The 15,753-nt window shown below is 46.4% G+C and overlaps 3 non-coding genes across 3 annotated transcripts; all 3 read right to left on the bottom strand.

Annotated features, from left to right (window-relative positions):
* Window positions 1–10,373: 10,373 nt before the first annotated feature.
* Window positions 10,374–10,445, bottom strand: trnap-agg (transfer RNA proline (anticodon AGG)). The gene has a single exon. It is a non-coding gene; the product is annotated as a tRNA-Pro (tRNA).
* Window positions 10,446–11,320: 875 nt separating this feature from the next.
* trnap-ugg (transfer RNA proline (anticodon UGG)) lies at window positions 11,321–11,392 on the bottom strand. Its single transcript has one exon. It is a non-coding gene; the product is annotated as a tRNA-Pro (tRNA).
* A 1,827-nt stretch (window positions 11,393–13,219) lies between these two features.
* On the bottom strand, window positions 13,220–13,291 carry trnap-ugg (transfer RNA proline (anticodon UGG)). Its single transcript has one exon. It is a non-coding gene; the product is annotated as a tRNA-Pro (tRNA).
* Between the last annotated feature and the right edge of the window lie 2,462 nt (window positions 13,292–15,753).

Raw genomic sequence — 15,753 nt, 5'->3', positions numbered from 1 at the left:
TCTTGGTATCGCTCACAGAACACAGTCTCTCTCTCTCTCTTTGTCTGTTAATCACTCATATCAGATGCAGTTATACATTTTTGAAGCCCCTAATTCACCTGTTATAACCGGCAAAGACGGGGCAGATGTGCATCTGTCTGTTTTACTGGATTACACATAGTTGCAGTCCAAAGTCACAACTGTCCTTGCTAATGTATCAAATGATTTTACAACTTGGTGACATTCAGTTTCCAACATGGCCACGGTGGTTAGCAAGATGAAACTCATCAGTGTCAGGCCAAATCACTGAGGCTTGTTTACTTGCTAATGCTAGCTGTGCTTCCATACAAAGTGCAGATTGTTACTGATCTTAGATCAGTGAAAGCTGAGCACCAGCAGCTTGCCTCCCAGCAGTTTAGAATAAAAGACCAGTGCTTTAACCACAAGTTTATGTGCAAGCCACCAGAACAAAGCTAATGGGCTCTCAGCTTACTCAGGTGTAGTCTTTGTTGATGGGAGAAGGACACATCTGTATGACAGAGAGAGCTTCAGTTACCTATGGGATTGAAATAAGCATAGCTTTCAGTGACAGTAGACGACTGTGGCTAAAGGCTGGTTGCATATATTAACTGACAGACAAGAAGGTTCATGAAAGCACTGCTTCGGATGAAAGGAGATGGCTTTGGCCATGTCCACAGTTACGTTTTCGTTTGAAAACGCATCTTTTTCTCTCCGTTTTGGCCTCCCATCCACACTGAGACGGCATTTTCAGTCAAGGAAAACGCAGCGTTTTGAAAACGCTCTCCAAAGCGGATACATTTGAAAATGCTGTTTTCACATCACAGTGTGGACAGTGAACCCAGAGCCTTTTTGAAAACAATGACACATGTCATGTGACCAATTAAACTAAGATAGCAGAGGGCATTATACAGCAGTTGTTTTGTTTGCTCTCAATTTTGACAACCCTATTAAAGATTAATATCAGTTTGTACATGCTCCAGATATGTCATGGTTCTCAATATCTGGAGAGGTTGAGGTGTGTTTTTTGTCTTCGCCTCTCCCACCAGGGCGGAACTGGACCTTGATTCCCCGCCTCTGAACCTGTCCTGAACACACACCACACATTTACACTGATGCTGGCAGACTACTTAAGATGGCATGAGAGCCTGCTTTTTCACCGGATTGTCACACTACCCAACTGTCCGTGACAGAACGACTCACCCATAATGAACCCAGCTGACAGAGCACAGAGGAAAATGTTCTGGACTTGTAGCTGGTGATGTCAAAACAAAGCTTTACGAAGCTCTGAGGCTTTTTGAAACACGGTGTCACAATGGCCACGGGCCGATAGCTAAATTGGACTCAATTGCAGATAACCACAAACAGAGACAGCTCAAACGTTTTGCAGTGTTTATTATTTAGTCATCAAGTGAATTCGTGACAAGGTGTTGCTAACGATGTAGCCGTGGGTCAGTGGGGGTGAACGTTGATTTAACAGGTTGCGACGGGAACGGAGTGGTTGCATCTGGGAAGAAAAGAGAACAGGGTTAAGAAGGCGGCAGGTTCAGGGTATCCTAGCAGAGGTGGAACTGACTGATAGCGCTTACTGGTGACCGGCGTGAACCTCGCTTTGAGGGAGAGGTGGTGATAGTCCAGGGGAGTAGTGGAAAGGCTGGCAGACCTGAGTTCCGCTGTGTCCAAGGTGGTGAGGCTGGAGGGCAGGCAAGTGAGGGTCCTTGTATTCTTCCTGAATATGAAGATAATCCAAGGAGAGCTGGGGTTGAGGGTGATGACAAAGAAGGTCCAGAAAATGTGAGGTCGTTGAAGAACTGGCGGTGAAGGAGAGTCTGAGGGGGCCTTAAATCCTCAACCTGATTGCCCCGAATCAGTCTCAGGTGTGCAGGACTGCAGCAGGGATGATGGCTCCGCCTAGGGGTGGAGACCAAGGAACTCAGGTGCCTGATAGAACTTTCCAGTCGAGTCTCCAGATCCTGACAGTACCCCTCCCTCAAGGGACGCCTACAGGCAGCCGACCTGGCTGCAGACTCTGTCGTGACCTGTAGAAATCAGAAATCAGAGCGTGGTCAAGAATAAAAGAGCGAGGAACCCATGAGCGCTCCTCAGGACCGTAGCCCTTCCAGTCAACCAGGAACTGGCGACCTCTGCCACGCTGGCGCACATTAATGATCCGCCGGACTGTATGAGCTGGGTGACCATCGATGAGTCGGGCAGGTGGAGGGGTGTTGGAAGGTGGGCACAAAGGACTGGTGTGGACGGGTCGAATCTGCGAAACATGGAAAACTGGATGGATCCGTAGAGATGCCGGAAGGGTGAGTTTGACTGCACTGGGAGAAACAATAGAGTGAATGGTGTACGGTCCTACGAACCGAGGTGCCAGTTTACGGGATGACACTTTGAGAGCAATGTCCTTAGCCGCCAACCATACCTTCTGCCCCGGTGCGTATCTAGGTGCTGGAGTTCGACGGCGGTCCGTGTATTCGCGTTTAGGGGTGGGTTTTAATAATCGATTCATCGATTAAAATCGATTCTGGCTTGGATAACATGATATCGATTCATTAAAATCCTGAATCGATTTTTTAATATAAATGTATTTTGCCCAAAATTCCAGAATCTCAGGTGAAATGTCACAAAATTTTGACAACCACCAAACATTTAAAACAGTGAATGAGAGCAGGAACACGGCTTCTGCCAGGAAAACCTTCATGTGTTTCTGTGTTTTATCTTCAGCTGCTTTGACACAAAGGCCTCTGCTGTGATGCTCACACCTTTGATAAAGTCTGGAAAGTGTCAGCTTCCTTTTTATAGATACAAAAATATGTAAATGTACTGATCTGAATTATATTATTTCTGACTTTCTGAGGCAAAATTTCCCAGATTCAAATAGAATTGAATTGAATTGAATCGAATCGAATCAAATCGTGGATCGAATCGATTCAGGACCTTTTGAATCGGAATCGAATCGATTCTAGAAATCAGTGACGATACCCAGCCCTATTCACGATGGCAGGCGGCAGCTTTCTTCAAGGCTTCACGGGTTTGGGTCCACACATTCCGGCAACGCTGGAGATGGTGTTGGACCGAGGGCACAGCCAAATCAGCCTCTTCGGTAGGAAACAGTGGAGGTTGGTAACCTAGGGAAGCTTCGAAAGGGGAAAGACCCGTTGAAGCTGAGACATGAGAATTGTGTACATACTCGACCCATGGTAGGTGTGCAGCCCAGGTAGCCGGGTTATGGTTGGTGACACAGCAAAGGGCAGCCTCCAATTCTTGGTTGAGTCTCTCTGTTTGACCATTTGTTTGCGGGTGGTAACTGGAGCTGAGATTGACTTGAGCACCCATGGCAGAGCAAAAAGATCTCCAGACCTGAGAGGTGAACTGGGGTCCTCTGTCTGATGTGATATATGCAGGGATTCCATGGACGCTGGACGGATCAATCGGTGGCCGCGTTACAGGACGCACTCGATGACGCAGGCTGGGGCATGTTCAGAAACAGCTCCGATGATGATGTCAACGTGTTTACGGAAGCGGTTGTGGGATTCATCGGGAAACTAGCGGATGATACCGTGGAGACAAAGACTATCACAACGTTTCCCAACCAGAAGCCGTGGGTGGATAAAACCATCCGCAACGCTCTGAGATCCCGCACTGCTGCCTACAACATGGGACTCACGACGGGGGACATGGACCCGTACAAAGCCGCGTCATATAACGTGCGGAGGGCGGTGAAAGAGGCGAAGCAGCGCTACGGGAGGAAACTAGAGTCACAACTCCAACAGAGTGACTCTAGGAGCCTGTGGCGGGGACTAAGGACAATAACGGACTATAAAGCACCAACAACCGGTATGACGAATGCGGCCGTGACTCTGGCAGACCAGCTGAACACTTTCTATGCTCGCTTCGAGGCTGCAGCTAAGGACTCCAACAATGCTAGTGCTAGCGGCGCTAACGGCTGCAGACAGGAAGATACTGCCAGCACCGGAAACGTGCTCGTCATCTCCGAGCATGAAGTAAGGAGAGCCTTCAAGAGAGTGAACACCAGGAAAGCAGCAGGACCAGACGGCATCCCAGGTCGTATCCTAAGAGACTGCGCATACCAGCTAGCTCCTGTGTTCACTGAGATATTCAACATCTCTTTATCTCAGTCGGTGATCCCCACATGCTTCAAAGAGTCCATCATTGTTCCTGTCCCGAAGAAACCCCACCCTGCTTCTCTCAATGACTATCGCCCTGTAGCCCTCACCTCAGTAGTGATGAAGTGCTTTGAACGCCTGGTCAGAGACTTCATCATTTCTTCACTACCAGACACACTGGACCCACTACAGTTCGCTTACCGTCCAAATCGTTCCACAGACGATGCCATCTCTCATCTCCTCCACACATCACTCACTCACTTGGACACTAGAAGGGGGAATTATGTTAAAATGCTCTTCATAGACTACAGCTCTGCATTTAACACCATAATTCCCTCCACACTCACCACCAAGCTGGAGCATCTGGGACTCAGCTCATCTATGTGTCAGTGGATCTCCAACTTCCTAACTGGCAGACCACAGGCAGTAAGGATGGGTGGACATGTCTTAGCCTCCACCACTCTCAGCACTGGAGCCCCCCAGGGGTGTGTTCTGAGCCCCCTGCTGTACTCTTTGTACACATATGACTGCGTGGCTACTACCAGCTCCACCACCATCATCAAGTTTGCTGACGACACCGTCGTGGTGGGCCTGATCTCTGATAACAACGAGACGGCCTACCTGAAGGAGATTAGGAATCTGGAGAACTGGTGCCAGAGGAACAACCTCCTTCTAAACGTCAGTAAGACAAAGGAGCTGATAGTGGACTTCAACACTAAGCAGGAGAGGAACTACCAGACCCCCGTCATCAACGAGTGCCCAGTGGAGAGAGTGGACAGCTTCAAATACCTCGGAGTTCACATCACGCAGGACCTGTCATGGTCCTGTCACATCAACACCGTGGTGAAAAGGACTTTTGGAAAGATGTTATCAAATATCTGTCTGAAGTGTTTAAGGTAAAAATCCCTTTAAAAGGAAAACTCTCTGTACTTGGAATATATCCAAGGGAATTTAAGCAATCGGGGAAAAAACTGAATTACTGGACTATGGACTACCTCAAGCCAGAAGAGCCATTGCGCTATGTTGGAAGAGTATGGATGCTCCCTCCATGGGACTCTGGAAGAAGGAAATTGCAGTCTCTCTAGGCCTGGAAAGACTAACATATATTGCCAAGGGCAAACAATGGGACTTGGTGAATATGTGGAAGCCATATATGGATATTTTAGGGAGTGGAGGTGAAGGACATTTATGAAAAAGAAGAAAAGGAAGAAGGGAAGGAGGGGAGAATCTTGTCTATCCTAACCCATTGTATTTTTGTATTACTGTGAGAACTATGCTCATTTCTACATTTGAATGTGAGGTAGGCAGGTTTGATGTATGGATGGATGTGTGAATGTGAGGGTGTTCAACATTTGTTTGTATTGTACTATAAAAAATTTCAATAAAAATATATGGAAAAAAAAACACCGTGGTGAAAAAGGCCCGTCAGCGTCTCTACCACCTCAGACGCTTGAGAGACTTCCAATCATCTTAACCTGGTTCGGGAACAGCACCACGCAGGACAGACGAGCTCTACAGAGGGTTGTGCGGTCAGCTGAGCGCACCATCCGCTCCGAGCTCCCTGACCTGCACTCAATCTACAGCAGGCGGTGCTGGACCAAGGCCAGGAAGATCGTGAAGGACCTCAGCCATCCCAACAACAGACTGTTCTCTCTGCTGAGGTCAGGAAAGCGATTCCGCTCCCTGAAGACCAACACAGAGAGACTGAGGAGGAGCTTCTTCCCGCAGGCGATACGGTCTCTCAATCACACCACCACACAGTACTGACCCACACATATGGTTCTTACACACACACTGGACTTTCTGGACATTGTTTTCACTTCATCACTTAAATCACTTTAAGCATATTTGCACTGCACAAGACATAATGTGGATTGCACAACACTGGTCACTATATTCTTCATTTCCAGTTAATACTTGTACTGTCACGGCTCAACGGCACGAGGGAACAGGGATGGACACAGGCGCAGAAACCAACCCGGAAGCGAGGTGACAGAAAACAAATGATTTATTTCCGCCCACAGGAAAACAAAGGTGAAACACAAAGCGACGCCACCACACTAGTGGCGCGTAGGATTCGTCTGTGATAATGAGGGCGACCTAGACACCTCTAGGAGACGGCTGAACTGCGGGGACAGCGGGGAGGTAGAAACAGGACTAGGTTGGGGCCGGGGCACTGGAACAAGAGGAGATCACGATCAGAGGGATCCAGCAGACAACCAATAATCCTCCGTAGTTGAATTGAATTGCCTTACTTGGTTTCAGATGGAGGGGACAGGTGGAGCGGAAAACCCGGAAGCGGTCGAGGCGTGGGGAGGCAGGCAGGTGAGCAGTGGGCCGGCAGGCCACGTTGTATGAGCAGCTGGCGGCCCAGGTCCAGGAGGACGGGAGCGAGGGGAACAAGATCTCCACTCCGGGTGCTATCGCTGAGGACAAGAAAAGACAGGTCAGTCATCACACGGCGTTAAGACAAGGTTTAGGATGCTCCACTGAACTAACATGGGAATAGCAGATACTCAGGCGATGAGTGGTTGAGAGCGCAGGTCTGATATACCGCTGGCACGATTGCTCACAGGTGGTCAGCCAGGGAGGGGCAACCGGACTCCGCCTAAAGGAGGAGGAGCCGCTGTCTGAGACCTGCAGGTGCCCAACCAGACCATGACATGTACAGCTGCTGTTATTGTGTATATATTTACTTATATTTCTTCATACATTCTTATATAGTTCTATATTGTGTATTTTGTTGTACAGTTATTTTATTTTCAACTTTAATTTATATATTTTATCTTATTCTTTCCCAGTTAAATTTACCCTTCATTCTAATTTGTGTTGTACAGTTATTTAATTTTTAACCTTAATTTATATTTTATTCCTTCCTAGTTAAATTTACCCTTTTTAATTTTTCATATTTATTTCCTATCTTATTCATAGCCTTTTCCCTTTTTGTTTTCTTTAGGTCACGAGCAGTTGTCCAAGCATTTCACGACATATCGTACTGTGTAAGACTGTGTACGTGACAAATAAAATTTGAATTTGAATTTGAAAAGGGTTCCCAGTCATCCAGGTCATGGTAGTCTGATGAGCTTTGAAAGAAAGCAGCTGGAATTCTCTAAGTGCCTTGAAGACCTTTCACCTCTCCTCTGAGAACCTTCGTTAGATCTAAAACTAAACGTTGGAGAGTCCCAGGTATTTAAAACCCAGAGCGGGTTGTCTTTACCAGGGTTGTTGACCAACTATGAAACACATCACATGAGCCAAGGGGTGGAAAAAAGGCGTGGGTAATTATCAGCAGAGGTGAAACCATTATGAGACCTTCACATATGTAGTTTAACGTCTTTACACCGAAATTGAATGGCCTCAATTTCGATCAGAGTTTGTGATCTCTAACGCTTTTCCACTTGCACCTACCTAGCTTGGCTTAACTTGACTCAGCTCGATTTTTAAAGTTCCCATTACAACAACAACAACAACAATCTTTATTTATAGAGCACATTTAAAAGCCTTGGGCATACCAAAGTGCTTTACATAAAACAATAAAAAATAAAACAGTTCACACATTAACATCAAATACATAAGAGTAACGGATTATGTTCACAGATAAAAGCCACCAATAAGAGTAAACTGCAGCACATAGGTTATAGCAAGGTAAGACTGTACCACCATGATAAAAGACACCAATAATGGAAAGATAGCAGAGAATTTAATACAATACAATACAATACAATAGGTCAATAGGTCACTGCAAGCAAGCCAGCATTTAACTGGTAGAAAAGGCAAGTTTAAAAAGATATGTTTTTAGCCGTGATTTAAAAGAATGAATAGAATCAGACGCCCGGATGCCAATCGGGAGATTGTTCCACAGCTCCGGTGCAACTTGAGCAAACGATCGATCACCTCTAGATTTCAGTCGAGATCTGGGCTGAACCAACAGTAACTGTGAGGATGACCTTAAAGCCCTAGCAGGAGCATATGGGTTTAAAAGTTCCTTAAGATAGCTTGGTGCAGTGTTATTGGTAATTTTAAAAGTAAACAACAAAATTTTAAATTGAATACGATATTTGACAGGCAACCAGTGCAGATCAGCAAGGACAGGAGTAATGTGGGCAAACTTCTTGGTTTTAGTTAGAATGCGTGCTGCAGCATTCTGAACTGTCTGTAATCTATGTAAAAGGGAAGAGTGGAGACCACAATAAAGTGAATTGCAGTAATCAAGCCTTGACGTTACAAAGGCGTGGATGAGCTTTTCTAGGTCTTTATACAGGATATAGTGCCTGGTCTTAGAAATAAGGCGAAGCTGGTAAAAACTGGATCTGACAACAGCAGACACTTGTTTATCAAGTTTAAATGAGCTGTCAAATAAGACACCCAGATTCCTAACAGTGTCAGAGAAAGAACTAGTGAGAAAACCAAAGGCATCCCGAAGTTTGGCACGAAGGGCATTACTACCAAAAATCATAATTTCGGTTTTCTTATCATTAAGGATAAGAGTATTTGCCAAAAGCCATTTCTTGACCTCACACATGCATTCTCGAAAGCTATTCAAAGACAGAGCAAGATCATCGTTTAACTCAAAATAGATCTGGATATCATCCGCATAATAGTGAAAAGCAATGTGGTATTTCTCAAAGATAGCACTTAAGGGAAGCATGTACAATGAGAAAAGGGTAGGGCCTAACACAGATCCCTGGGGGACACCACAGCAAACAGGTACAGCCGAAGAAGAGGATGTGGCCAAATGTACCGAAGAGAGCCGATTGGAGAGGTAAGATTTAAACCAATCCAAGGCAGCGCCCTTAATGCCTACAGTGTGCTCTAGTCTCGCCAATAGGATGTTGTGGTCAACCATGTCAAATGCCGATGAAAGATCCAATAGCACTAGGACAGAGGGGCGTCCATTGTCAGCCATTAGTAAAAGATCATTGAAAACACGAAGCAGCGCTGATTCAGTGCTGTGATGTTGTTTGAAGGCCGATTGAAATTTATCATTTATATTATTCTCATCCAGGGTGATAGTACCTGTTTACAGGTATTTTTTAGTACCTGCCCAGTAAGGTTTCCAAGGCAATCTCAAAATGTGACATATACAGATTGCGTGGCAGGGACTGTGCAGTCAATGGCATCACTCAATGACTCATGAGAGTGACTCCTTCACAAACGTTGTTTTAGAAAGACAAAGTGGTGTCACAGATCACATTGAACGGTTTGGCACACAACACATTTACAATGCCCCAGAAGGAATGTGTCTTTCCAAAGAATTCCATGAAGCTAAGAGCTTGTGATTTTAAGGGGGCTCGTCCGGGATTTGAACCCGGGACCTTTTGCACCCAAAGCGAGAATCATACGCCTAGACCAACGAGCCACAGGAAGCCTGTGTTTAAGTCTGGAACTCTGAAAGGATAGACTTAAATCGGCCTTCAAATTCAAGCAGGAATGGTGTTAAGCTCTCTTCAGTATTCATTTTTGTACCTTCAGGCCTTTGCTACTGACAAGCTCCAACAGGGATGACTCCAGAGGGACTGCACACAGTGAATGAGAAAAAAGGGTTCCCAGTCATCCACGTCATGGTAGTCTGATGAGCTTTGAAAGAAAGCAGCTGGAATTCTCTAAGTGCCTTGAAGACCTTTCACCTCTCCTCTGAGAACCTTCGTTAGATCTAAAACTAAACGTTGGAGAGACCCAGGTATTTAAAACCCAGAGCGGGTTGTCTTTACCAGGGTCGTTGACCAACTATGAAACACATCACATGAGCCAAGGGGTGGAAAAAAGGCGTGGGTAATTATCAGCAGAGGTGAAACCATTATGAGACCTTCACATATGTAGTTTAACGTCTTTACACCGAAATTGAATGGCCTCAATTTCGATCAGACTTTGTGATCTCTAATAGCCCTTTTCCACTAGCACCTACCTAGCTTGGCTTAACTTGACTCAGCTCGATCTTTAAAGTTTCCATTAGGTGATAGTACCTGGTTACAGGTATTTTTTTAGTACCTGCCCAGTAAGGTTTCCAAGGCAATCTCAAAATGTGACATATACAGATTGCGTGGCAGGGACTGTGCAGTCAATGGTATCACTCAATGAGTCATGAGAGTGACTCCTTCACAAAATCAACAACGTTATTTTAGAAATACAAGTTGATGTCACAGATGACATAGAAAGGTTTGGCACACAACACATTTACAATGCCCCAGAAGGAATGTGTCTTACCAAAGAATTCCATGAAGGTAAGAGCTTGCGATCTTAAGGGGGCTCGTCCGGGATTTGAACCCGGGACCTCTCGCACCCTAAGCGAGAATCATACGCCTAGACCAACGAGCCACAGGAAGCATGTGTTTAAGTCTGGAACTCTGAAAGGATAGACTTAAATCGGCCTTCAAATTCAAGCAGGAATGGTGTTAAGCTCTCTTCAGTATTCATTTTTGTACCTTCAGGCCTTTGCTACTGACAAGCTCCAACAGGGATGACTCCAGAGGGACTGCACACAGTGAATGAGAAAAAAGGGTTCCCAGTCATCCACGTCATGGTAGTCTGATGAGCTTTGAAAGAAAGCAGCTGGAATTCTCTAAGTGCCTTGAAGACCTTTCACCTCTCCTCTGAGAACCTTCGTTAGATCTAAAACTAAACGTTGGAGAGTCCCAGGTATTTAAAACCCAGAGCGGGTTGTCTTTACCAGGGTCGTTGACCAACTATGAAACACATCACATGAGCCAAGGGGTGGAAAAAAGGCGTGGGTAAATATCAGCAGAGGTGAAATCATTATGAGACCTTCACATATGTAGTTTAACGTCTTTACACCGAAATTGAATGGCCTCAATTTCGATCAGAGTTTGTGATCTCTAATAGCCCTTTTCCACTAGCACCTACCTAGCTTGGCTTAACTTGACTCAGCTCGATCTTTAAAGTTTCCATTAGGTGATAGTACCTGGTTACAGGTATTTTTTAGTACCTGCCCAGTAAGGTTTCCAAGGCAATCTCAAAATGTGACATATACAGATTGCGTGGCAGGGACTGTGCAGTCAATGGCATCACTCAATGACTCATGAGAGTGACTCCTTCACAAACGTTGTTTTAGAAAGACAAATTGGCGTCACACATTACATTGAACGGTTTGGCACACAACACATTTACAATGCCCCAGAAGGAATGTGTCTTTCCAAAGAATTCCATGAAGCTAAGAGCTTGTGATTTTAAGGGGGCTCGTCCGGGATTTGAACCCGGGACCTCTCGCACCCAAAGCGAGAATCATACGCCTAGACCAACGAGCCACAGGAAGCCTGTGTTTAAGTCTGGAACTCTGAAAGGATAGACTTAAATCGGCCTTCAAATTCAAGCAGGAATGGTGTTAAGCTCTCTTCAGTATTCATTTTTGTACCTTCAGGCCTTTGCTACTGACAAGCTCCAACAGGGATGACTCCAGAGGGACTGCACACAGTGAATGAGAAAAAAGGGTTCCCAGTCATCCACGTCATGGTAGTCTGATGAGCTTTGAAAGAAAGCAGCTGGAATTCTCTAAGTGCCTTGAAGACCTTTCACCTCTCCTCTGAGAACCTTCGTTAGATCTAAAACTAAACGTTGGAGAGTCCCAGGTATTTAAAACCCAGAGCGGGTTGTCTTTACCAGGGTCGTTGACCAACTATGAAACACATCACATGAGCCAAGGGGTGGAAAAAAGGCGTGGGTAATTATCAGCAGAGGTGAAACCATTATGAGACCTTCACATATGTAGTTTAACGTCTTTACACCGAAATTGAATGGCCTCAATTTCGATGAGACTTTGTGATCTCTAACGCTTTTCCACTTGCACCTACCTAGCTTGGCTTAACTTGACTCAGCTCGATCTTTAAAGTTTCCATTAGGTGATAGTACCTGGTTACAGGTATTTTTTTAGTACCTGCCCAGTAAGGTTTCCAAGGCAATCTCAAAATGTGACATATACAGATTGCGTGGCAGGGACTGTGCAGTCAATGGCATCACTCAATGAGTCATGAGAGTGACTCCTTCACAAAATCAACAACGTTATTTTAGAAATACAAGTTGATGTCACAGATGACATAGAAAGGTTTGGCACACAACACATTTACAATGTCCCAGAAGGAATGTGTCTTACCAAAGAATTCCATGAAGGTAAGAGCTTGCGATCTTAAGGGGGCTCGTCCGGGATTTGAACACGGGACCTCTCGCACCCTAAGCGAGAATCATACGCCTAGACCAACGAGCCACAGGAAGCATGTGTTTAAGTCTGGAACTCTGAAAGGATAGACTTAAATCGGCCTTCAAATTCAAGCAGGAATGGTGTTAAGCTCTCTTCAGTATTCATTTTTGTACCTTCAGGCCTTTGCTACTGACAAGCTCCAACAGGGATGACTCCAGAGGGACTGCACACAGTGAATGAGAAAAAAGGGTTCCCAGTCATCCACGTCATGGTAGTCTGATGAGCTTTGAAAGAAAGCAGCTGGAATTCTCTAAGTGCCTTGAAGACCTTTCACCTCTCCTCTGAGAACCTTCGTTAGATCTAAAACTAAACGTTGGAGAGTCCCAGGTATTTAAAACCCAGAGCGGGTTGTCTTTACCAGGGTCGTTGACCAACTATGAAACACATCACATGAGCCAAGGGATGGAAAAAAGGCGTGGGTAATTATCAGCAGAGGTGAAACCATTATGAGACCTTCACATATGTAGTTTAACGTCTTTACACCGAAATTGAATGGCCTCAATTTCGATCAGACTTTGTGATCTCTAATAGCCCTTTTCCACTAGCACCTACCTAGCTTGGCTTAACTCGACTCAGCTCGATCTTTAGAGTTTCCATTAGGTGATAGTACCTGGTTACAGGTATTTTTTTAGTATCTGCCCAGTAAGGTTTCCAAGGCAATCTCAAAATGTGACATATACAGATTGCGTGGCAGGGACTGTGCAGTCAATGGCATCACTCAATGACTCATGAGAGTGACTCCTTCACAAACGTTGTTTTAGAAAGACAAATTGGTGTCACATCACATTGAACGGTTTGGCACACAACACATTTACAATGCCCCAGAAGGAATGTGTCTTACCAAAGAATTCCATGAAGCTAAGAGCTTGTGATTTTAAGGGGGCTCGTCCGGGATTTGAACCCGGGACCTCTCGCACCCAAAGCGAGAATCATACGCCTAGACCAACGAGCCACAGGAAGCCTGTGTTTAAGTCTGGAACTCTGAAAGGATAGACTTAAATCGGACTTCAAATTCAAGCAGGAATGGTGCATGCGCCAACCAGCGTGCAGCCTGTTACAGTCGCTCCTGCTTTTCTCTTAGTTTAGCTCTTTTTTCTTACGTATTCTTTTTTTTTTCTGACTTGTATTTTCCTCCGTTTTCTATCTCTTACTCAATCATGTGGATTGAGAGAGTTTTTGTTCTTCTGGTGGCCGTGGAACTGTTACTTTTATCATGGAACGGGACCGCGGCACATCTCCTACACGCACGGACTGTTTACTCCAGAGATCAGCTGATCGCCCTGATGCCGGCCGGCTCGCTGGCCAGGCCCGCAGAAGTGCCCGCAGAAGTACCAGCTGAAATTTGGAGGAAAACACATCGGGGATGCAGAGGTCAAGGACAGAAGAGAAGAAAAAAGGTGACGGTGAGACAGCGGAGGCTCGAAGCGAGGAGGAGGTTTAAACCGTGTCTGCCGTCTATCGTGATGGGAAATGTGCGATCGTTGGCAAGTAAAATCGACGAGCTCTCAGCACTGGTACGGAGTCAGAGGGAATACCGAGAGTGTAGCCTGATGTGTTTCACCGAATCATGGCTGCACCAGGTCATTCCCGATGAGAATGCTTCCGTGGAAGGCTTCCACACTGTTCGGGCGGACAGGGACAGCATCGCTAGCGGTAAGCGCAAAGGAGGTGGGCTTGCTGTTTTAGTTAACAACCGGTGGTGTAACCCTGCCAACATAACAATCAAAGAAAGGATTTGTTGCCCGGACACTGAACTGTGTGCTGTTGGACTCAGGCCGTATTATTTACCCAGGGAATTCTCTCACGTCATCTTGGTGGCTGTTTATGTTCCCCCCTCTGCTAACCCCACAGCTGCATGTGACACTATCCACTCTGCCATAGCTCGGCTACAGACTCAGCACCCGAGTGCCTTTATTGTGATCTCGGGTGACTTCAACCATGTACCACTGGACAATACACTACCAACATTCAAACAATATGTGGACTGTCCCACCAGGGGAGAGAAAACTTTAGACTTACTGTATGCTAACGTCAAGGATGCATACAGCTCCTCCTCCCTCCCCCCACTTGGTAGGTCAGATCATAACCTGATTCACCTCACCCCCCGCTATGTGCCAATTGTGAGGAGGGAACCTGTGACCACCAGGACTGTTAGGAGGTGGTCAGAGGAGGCAATAGCGGAACTACAGGGCTGTTTCGAGGTGACCGACTGGGAAACACTCTGTGAGCCTCACGCCGAGGACATCAATGGGCTTACTGAGTGTATCACAGACTACATAACTTTCTGCACCGACTCCATTGTTCCAGCTCAGACTGTTCATTGTTACCCAAATAACAAGCCGTGGGTGACTAAGGACATCAAAGCCCTCCTCAACAACAAGAAGAGGGCTTTCAGAGGGGGCAACAAAGAGGAGGTGAGGAAGGTCCAGGTGTTACTAAAGGACAAGATCAGAGAGGCTAAGGACAATTACAGGAGGAAGCTGGAGTGGAAACTCCAGCAGAACAGCATGAGAGAGGTGTGGAGGGGCATGAAGACCATCACTGGATTCAGGCCAACCAACAGCAGGGGAGCTGAGGGAGGTGAGAATAGAGCCGACGAGTTGAATCTGTTTTTCAATAGATTCGACACCACAGTGTCTGCTCCCACCCCCACAACCTCACCTGCAGTCAGCCTGGAATCCAGAGCCACACCACTGTGCCAGCCTCTCTCTTCACATGTTGCCTCCTGTGAGATTCCTGACACCCCTCCCCCACCCATCACCTTCACTCAATACCAGGTTGAGATGCAAATGAGGAGACTTCACTCAGGCAAGTCTGCTGGACCAGACGGAGTGAGTCCCCTTGTCCTCAAGGCCTGTGCCCCCCAGCTGTGTGGAGTCTTTCATAAACTGTTTATGCTGAGTCTGAGTCTGCAGAGGGTCCCGGTGATGTGGAAGACATCATGCCTCGTCCCTGTACCAAAGACGCCTCGTCCCAGTGGCCCCCAGGATTACAGGCCCGTGGCACTGACCTCCCACATCATGAAGACCCTGGAAAGGCTCATCCTGGACCAGCTGCGACCCATAGTAAGACCACATCTGGATCCCCTTCAGTTCGCTTATCAGCCTCGTCTCGGAACAGAGGACGCCATCATCTACCTGCTCAATCGTGTCTACACCCATCTGGACCAGCCGGCAAGCACTGTGAGGGTCATGTTTTTTGACTTTTCCAGTGCTTTCAACACCATCAGGCCGACCCTCCTGGGTGATAAGTTAGCAGCGATGCAGGTGGATGCTTCTCTGGTGTCCTGGATTGTTGATTACCTGACAGGAAGACCACAATATGTACGTCTCCCACAGTGTGTGTCTGACAAGGTGATTAGCAACACAGGGGCACCACAGGGGACTGTCCTCTCCCCCTTCCTCTTCACCCTCT

Source organism: Diplotaxodon limnothrissa, linkage group LG18 (genome assembly GCF_057381915.1).
Source record: "Diplotaxodon limnothrissa isolate DT_005_m linkage group LG18, D_limnothrissa_male_GT1.1, whole genome shotgun sequence".
Classification (NCBI taxonomy): domain Eukaryota; kingdom Metazoa; phylum Chordata; class Actinopteri; order Cichliformes; family Cichlidae; genus Diplotaxodon; species Diplotaxodon limnothrissa.
This window is presented reverse-complemented; position numbering and strand designations above follow the sequence as displayed.